Here is an 8,219-nt window from a genome sequence, read left to right as displayed (position 1 = left end):
TTATCACTATCGAATTTAGCGCTACTCCTCTCGTTTGGGAGGAGTTCCGAAATCGATTTAAGGAGCCGTTTAACTCGATATTAATGACAACGTCGTGTGAACGGATACAGCGTTAAATCGGTATATCGGCCATTAAACCGATTTAAAGTCGCAGTGTAGACCTGGCCTGTGTTGTTGCCTAATGACCAAAGGCTTTCAAATGTGTATGAATCCACTAGCCTTGCTTCAGAAAGACCCAGTATGGATAGCTTTGAAAGGATTTCAGATGAAATAAAAATTGTTAGGGAGTTTAAACAGCCCTATAAGTTTAACCAGCTTGTTGGGGAGACAATGTTGTTGGAACATGAATGTCTCCATGTTGATTCTTTAACTAAGCAGACTGACTCAGCTGCTGAGGAAAGATTGGGTTACTGGTTTTTCAGAACAGAACAGCCTTATAACTGAACCCACAAGGATGCAGGGGAAAGCAGACAAACTCTCATCTCTAGATCTTTTGGATATGACTTGTAGTCTTAGTGGACTTGACTTCTAATTCCATGTGGAAGCAGAGGTTGATAATGGAAGGACAAAAGAACTTTGAGTCTAATATGCTAGTGAAAATAGATGGTATCTCTTAAAGCAGAGTCCAGCCTTGGAATTGGTAAAGGCTGAGGATCTGAAAACTGGTAAACAGGCTTGTGTCTGTGTTGATGCAAGTTACCTGACTGACTGGAGGAGAAAGACTAGCCTGTAGCTGTTAGCAACAAGGACACACCCAGCCAGCCAATGGATTCAGTTAAGCAAAAGAGCTCAGATTTTGACCCTACAGAACAGGGAAGAGGAAAAAAGTTTTATACTAATGGAAGCCACAGGTTAACCCTAAAATGCCAAAACCCCAAGGAAGTGGTTAAACTGAAAGCTTATGTTAAGTAAGACACTGAGGTCAAGAAAAAGCTACAAAGATTCAAAAGGGACATTGTACATTTTTACAGTTCTTGGTATCAGCAACAAGTTACAATCATTAGCAATAACAGTTTTATCACAAGGGTACACTTACAATTAGTTTTCTCAAGCCAAGTCTTGTTTAATGTGCATGGTCTTTTGGAAAAGCCCTTGAATATGTTAAGAGAAACCCTTACGATTTGCGGTTTGGTTCAACAAGAACACGCTGTTAAAAAGCCTAATAATGAGTTTTCACAGCTAATGCATAGACATATTTCTAAAACTTTCCACAGCAGAAAAACACACTACAAGCTTGAACTACTGTGCACAAAGGGAAACTGAGGTACAACACCTCAAAGCCTTTATGTCTGAATGTCAGAGTAAGTGCTCTCTGAAGAACATTAATAGCTATGTTAAGTCAACACATAGATCAAACTCTGGAATCACTAAAGTGTTTCACAAAGTATGGACCAAGTTTTTAACTTGGGCCAAAGCATGCATCAATAATTTGGCATTACACAGAATTCAGTGTAAACACAGCTCATATCAATGTTGAAAGGTCCTTAAGAGATATCCAGGAGCTCTAATTTTGCCCTTCCACAACAGTCTCCCATGGCTAGAAAGGGTTAAACATCCTGCAAAATAAATAACCCTCAAGAGACATGTGGAAAGATAATGTTTGTGTATTTACATATATATGAGTAGGGTCAACAATGTAATCAACAGTCCTTGTCGGTGCTGTTTTCTGATAATTCAGAGATCAAATGAACATCCTATCATTTAAATTAATTGTGAACACAGGATATCTTGGTATTGATCTCTTTGAAGCGTACTGTGAATGGTGGAGGAACAAGCAGATCCCCTTATGTTAATTAATATAGCTAAGCACCAGTGATGGACCTCCTTCAAAGTCATCCTAATTACCTTTCGTTCCCATCTTATCAAAAGACATGAAATTGTATAAAAGATCCTTGGGTCCAGGTTCTGTCATCTCAGCTCTGCTTAGGCTTCATCAGGGAAAATTTGAGTTGCAAGATTGCGTCCCAGTTATGTTGGTACGCCCTGAATATATTTGGGCATTGGACCTATGAACTATTTCTAAAAGAACTCTTTGCAATTACAAGGATCACCATCTCTGCTCTGAATCTGCACCTAAATGAACTGAACTCATGTCTGTATGTATATTGATCTTTTAACCATGCTCTCGTTTAATAAATTTTAGTTTAGTTAATAAGAATTGGCTGTAGCGTGTATTTGGGTAAGATCTGGAATATTCAATACCTGGGAGGTAATGTGTCTGATCCTTTGGGAGCGATAGACTCTTTTCTTTTATATGATGAAAGAAGATTTACAGAAATTTTTATCATACTTGATGTGGGTACCTGGATGGGGGCCTGAGTCTAGATCACTTTAAGGGAACTGTGTTGTTTGGACTTCTGAGTAACTAGTAAGGTAATAAAGAAGCTGTTTTGTGCTGGTTTGGTGAATCTAAGTATTGCAATAGCCACCAGCTTTGGGGATTGTCTACCCCATTCTTTGTAGTTCACCCTAACTGAGTGATCACAGCTGGCTCCCCACTAGGACCCTGGTCACAGACTCCAACACCATTGAGTTAACTGATGTTCTTCTGCATTTAGAACAGCAAGAGCAGGAACGTTAGGTCACAATGTGGTTAGCTAAACTATTTCTGACTACTAGGTTAACAGTGATCTTTAGAATAGGCCATGTTAACAGATTTCTAGGCTCAAGCTTAGAGAAAAATGGATCTCTATCTGTCCAGGCTTTGGCGTCAGAGTGTCAGGCTGCAAACGAACCTCTTAAGACCAAATGATGATAGTTGATGTCATAAACAGATAAGAAAAGTTAATAGCACAGAAGTACTTAATATCTCTTTGACTGTAAAGGGTTAACAAGTTCAGTAAGCCTGGCTGTCACCTGACCAGAGGCACCAATCAGGAACAGTACTTTCAAATCTTGAGGAGGGGAAATTCTGTGTGTGCTGTTAGTCTTGGTTGTTGTTCGCTCGGGGCTCAGAGGGACCAGATGTGCAACCAGTTTGTCTCCAATCTCCCTGATACAGGCTCTTATAATGTGAGTACTAGATAGATAAAGCAAGTTAGGCTTATGTTTGTTTCTTATTTGCAAATGTGCATTTGCTGGAAGGAGTTTCAAGTTTGTATTTTTGCTGAAAGATTTTAATTTGTACTTGAATACTTAGGCTGGAGGGTATTCCAGTGCCTATAGCTAAAGACCTGTACCTGTTCCAATTTAATTTACAAAGATAATTTTTACTTTTTTCTCTCTTTAATAAAAGTTTCTTGTTAAGAACTGATTGTTTTTTTTTATTCTTGGTGAAACCCAAGGGACTGGTCTGGATTACAGGGAATGATGGGAGAAGAGGAGGAAGGGAGAGAGACGCTAATTTCTCTCTGTGCAGGATTACTTTCTCTCTCAGGGAAGAGTCTGGAGGGAAAGAGAAGGAGGAGGGGAAGGAATTTTCCTCTCTGTTTTGTGATTCAAGGATTTGAATCCAAGTTATCTTCCAGGGTAACCCAGGAGGAGAAGTTGGGAGAGGCAATGGTGGGGGAAAGGGTTTTCTTTCCTTGTTAAGATCCAGAGGTCTGGGTCTTGGGGTTCCCCGGGCAAGTTTTGGGGACCAGAGTGTACCAGGCACTGGAATTCCTGGTTGGTGGCAGCGCTGCAGGTTCTAAGCTGGTAATTAAGCTTAGGGAATTCATGCTGGTACCCCATCTTTTGAACACTAAGGTTCAGAGCGGAATATGTACCATGACAGTTGGAAAGGCCAGAATTTGGTTATATTATTTGGCTGTAATAGTAGATTCAAAACCAAAAACTAACAGCAAAAGTTCTCCCCTTGGTCAATATTTTAGTTCTATTGGGTAAAGTTCTGCTGGAGATCTGTAGTAATCTAATGAATTGGTAGAAAACATGGTTGCTAACTCTATTGCACATTCTGCATACGGAATTCTTGTTGCAGTATAACACTATCTCTGCAACAAAGTATATGATGTTTAGAATTTATACCATCTTTCAATATACATGTTTCAAACAGCACCACTTACATAGTACAACTGCACGAGAGTAGATTAAAAGGAAACTAGGCAAGAGACTCCAGGGCAAATTCACATCTTTTGAGAAAGATCATAGCTACAGTGTCATGTAGAGTACATAGGACCTTAGTTGAAAGACTATCCAAATAAGAAATTCAATGGCTCTCTTGCCTATGTACAGAATATAGATGAGAGTTACTCGGGCCAAATTCAAAGACTGTATAATTCCATTGTAGTCACAAGATTAAATACAATTTCATTAAATACTATTTTAAAACTGATGCTTCACACTAAAACCCACCATCTAGCACTCTGGTATTAAGCAGTGACTTTTGGATGTAAATTCTCCTTCTTTGCAGACATTCTTACTGGAATCTGAAAAAAGCGCCCATTATAGAAATAATTAAATAGCCATTCTGCCACAAAAAAATGGCTCATGGAGAAGGGACAGCCTACAATTAAGAAAGCAGCTGAGCGTAGAAAGTCTGAATGCAGAAATGGATTTTGTGAAAAAAGATTTTTTTTTGGGGGGGGGGAAGAGGGTGATATAATACAAGCATTGTGAGTAGGATAAGATTATATCATGCCAGTCACAGATTGTGACTTTCAGAGACTCTGTGACATTTTCCTTGTCAGCTGCTGCCCCTTCCCCTCGCATGCACGCTAGGGCTCTCATCCCAAGACTTGGGCTACATTGTCCTCCCGAGTGCCACCTCCTCCCAACATTCAGACAGGTCACATGGTAATGCGAATTTGTGTTATTGCTCGTGACTTACTAAAAATAATGAATTATCTCTTAGCTCTGATTAAGGTTCTTTCATAGAATCCATCATCTTGGAACTAGCAATATATTCAAGGAAAAAATACCCAGTGGACAATGATCCAAATGCAGAATTAGTCCACCTGCTGTGAATTCTGAGAAACCTGATGCAGGTGTGTAAGCTATACTTAGATATTGGTAGGCAGTTTTGCTACACAAACAGGAGTGATGAGTGTGCCTCTTATAAACAAGTGTCTTCTTCCTCACTTTGGTGCAAAAGCTCTGCTCACAGTGAGAAATTTTGGTATCACTGCAAGGGAAGGATGGCATGCCTCCATACAGGAGATCAGGACCTTGCAAACCCAGCAGCACAGATCGACAGGAAGTCAGTAAATCTGATGTACTGATGAGAGCTTTGGGAAAAGGAGTGAAGGCCATAGAGTATGTGACTGAGAGTCACTGGTCATATTCACCATGGAAGGACCGCATGCAAGAGCAATATGTCTACTGTATCCCCCAGATGGTAGCATCAAGGGATGCAAATATACTCTGCTATTGCCATGTGGCATGAGGGGAAGGATACTTCCCTCTGGCTGCTCAAACTGTGTGCTGGGACTAGGATTTGGTTTAAGACATGGCTAAGAGAAGAAAAGGTAGGTTACAAGAGTTCGCAGTGTGTGTCATTCTATATGGCAGTGCATCCAGTTCTCTTGCTCATGAAGAGAATAAGAGACCAGCACAACTTGGTACTTTCTGCAACAGTCCTTTGCATTAATTTACATCATCCTCAAGCGCTATAGAAAGTTGCTCTATAGTGATTTCTGTGTCTAGTTCTCCAAGAAAGTAACTAGCGCATATACTAAAATCGGAATGATACAGAGAAGATTACCATGGCCCCTGCGCAAGGATGACATGCAAATTCATGAATCTAGGAAAGGAAGAGTGCAATCTAGTATTTATTCAGTTCCAGCTGCAGGAATTTCAGGTAGGCAGAATATAATTATCCACAATACAGTTCTACCATGAAACCAAAATAACACTCTGAACAAGAGTGCCATGTGATTTTGTTAAGTGGCCACAGGTGATTTCAGTTCCACATCTCATATGACCTAACACCTTCAGAGAACTGGTAATTCAACCACCCTTTTCTAGGTCACATGATTTTTTGGTGTGAGGTCTCCCATTCAAGGGGTGACCAGGCCCATGCCTGCTGAACTCATGAGCATTGATGTGATCACCACCTGACTTAACATAGCTGCATAAATTGATTCCCCTCATTTAAAGAGGAATGAGTTGGCATTATGTTTAAAAGATAGCTCTGTGGCCAAAGCCAGAATTACGCTGATTTTAATGCAGCTACTCTAGCTGGTAACCAAGAGCAGGATCTGGCCCAAAGTATAACCCAAATGGTACCTAGAGCTTGATTTTATTTACAGGGTTGCACTTCCCCTCTCTCCCCCAGCCTCCCCCTCAAAGAATCAAGAAGCTGGGAGGTGAGGGGGGAAGGAAAGGAGGAGTCCTACCTAAGCACACTTTTAAAAAGAGCTTGCACTGCAAGATTCCGCTGTTGGGAAGTTTTATGTTCAAGTTGTGCCCATTTTAAACCAGTGTAATTCTGTTGACTTCTGTAAATCTCTGATTTACAATACTAAGCAGGGAGAATCGGGCTGTATTTTCACATTGCTTTTGAGAGTCTATTTAGGCAGACATTTGGCCTGATTCACTATTGTCCTGCCCCCTGTTGTCGTCATATGTTACTGCTGTGTGCCTGTAACACCATCAAATCAGAACATTGCTTATGTCACTGCTAAATATGGCTGTTGTGCACCCACTCAGTCCTTGGTATGTAGCTAGACCTGTCGGTATGCACCGTGTTTTTAAAAGTCTAAAGATTATGCTGTCTGCAAGCCTAGCAGCTACCTTGTTCAGGACAGACTAGTACAAAGGAGATATGCTGATTTTACTTGTATTTTCTTAATATAAACTAAAAGCCATTTAAAGTCTGAAAGTACCTTTATGAGCAAATTTGGTTTCTGCTGAGAGCTTTCTGCCAGTTCTGGTGGGGCTTGTAGGCACCTAGCAGTAACAACTGATCTGACACTAGCAACTCATTTCATAGGCCACTGAAGTCAGTCATAACTGAAAGCTGTCACCACACAACTCATACAGGCTAGATTTAAGCCAGCAATTTGGAAGTGAGAGAGCTGTAATCCATTACCAATCCCCTGAACAGGTCTCTGATATTACTCTGCATACATGTAGCACCTCAGTTTGAAAAATGCATTATATAATTTGTCTAAATACATGGAGGTACTTTCTATAATAATTGAACTGATACTAGGGTGACCAGATGTCCCTTATTTTGGGGTCTTTTTCTTACATAGACTCCTATTACCTCCCACCCCCATGCCAAATTTTTTGCACTTGCTGTCTGGTCACCCTAACTGAAACCCTGAGCAAGGAGTTAGTGTCCCTACTCTACATTGTATTGGGGTACATGGCTCCCTTTGATCTTTAAGAAAGCAGCCCATGATCCCAAGAGTGCTTGGAAAGTCGGAGAGAATGTTGCAGAGGACACAACATGTGGGAGGTAACTTAGAGCTCGACACACACCATTTTATTTTGAAGACTTGCGTTATCAGAAATCTCTTAAAGAAGTATTAAGATTAATATTTCTATCAGCAGACAGCCTTCCTCTCTGCAGCCAAGGAATTGCTCAGAGTTAAACAAATCCTGGAAGTTTTAGACCCAGTTTTTAGTGTAATATTTTCGTATTTAGAGGAGTAGTATTTTCCATAGGAAAGCCGCAAGTCTGGAACAATATATAATCGTCTAAAATATTTGATATACAGGTCTTAAAAGCTCATATTCTGGTTTACTTCTCATCAGCCTGCTATCACCATAGGGAGGTTAACAAACAAAAAGTTAAGAGGAACCAGCCACTGCAACGGATTTACCAAATACAAGATACAGAGTACAATGCTGCCATCTACTGGAGTTTTGCTGTTTGACTGGTCTGTCATTGGAGGTATTTATTGGCTTCAATTTTGATCTTGCAGAAACTAAATTTTAAAGGAGTGATGATTTTTGGAATCATGGCCTCATGAAAAGGACAAACCACAATCATATGCAGTCGTTCTGACACATGAATGTTTAAGTTGTTGTGAAGTCAGTATTGATTAGGATTTTACATTTATTTATAACAATGCATGTCTAAATACTAAACATTCTCAGGAAAAAGTGGCTCAAAGCATTCCTTCTGCCAGGAATATCTGCAGGAGTGCGCCTCAGGATCCCGATTTGTGAGGTTTCATCATAATAGGGTAGGTAGCTCTGGACGCTGCCTCCTGCCCATGTTCCCTGACACATGCTTTCACTGGGCCCCTCCTTAAGTTTTAATAGGACAGATAATACAGCCTAATACAGATGAGCGAGTGTCAAGATAGCATGGGTGGAGCATTTGGAGA

At 40.4% G+C, this 8,219-nt stretch overlaps 1 non-coding gene across 1 annotated transcript; it reads left to right on the top strand.

Annotated features, from left to right (window-relative positions):
- Positions 1-5,582: 5,582 nt before the first annotated feature.
- On the top strand, positions 5,583-5,694 carry LOC116819183 (U6 spliceosomal RNA). Its single transcript, XR_004372350.1, has one exon. It is a non-coding gene; the product is annotated as a U6 spliceosomal RNA (small nuclear RNA).
- The last annotated feature ends 2,525 nt before the right edge of the window (positions 5,695-8,219 follow it).

This window comes from Chelonoidis abingdonii, chromosome 3 (assembly GCF_003597395.2).
Source record: "Chelonoidis abingdonii isolate Lonesome George chromosome 3, CheloAbing_2.0, whole genome shotgun sequence".
Taxonomy (NCBI): domain Eukaryota; kingdom Metazoa; phylum Chordata; order Testudines; family Testudinidae; genus Chelonoidis; species Chelonoidis abingdonii.
Note: the sequence above shows the minus strand (reverse complement) of the source record. Positions and strands in the feature narration are given on the sequence as shown.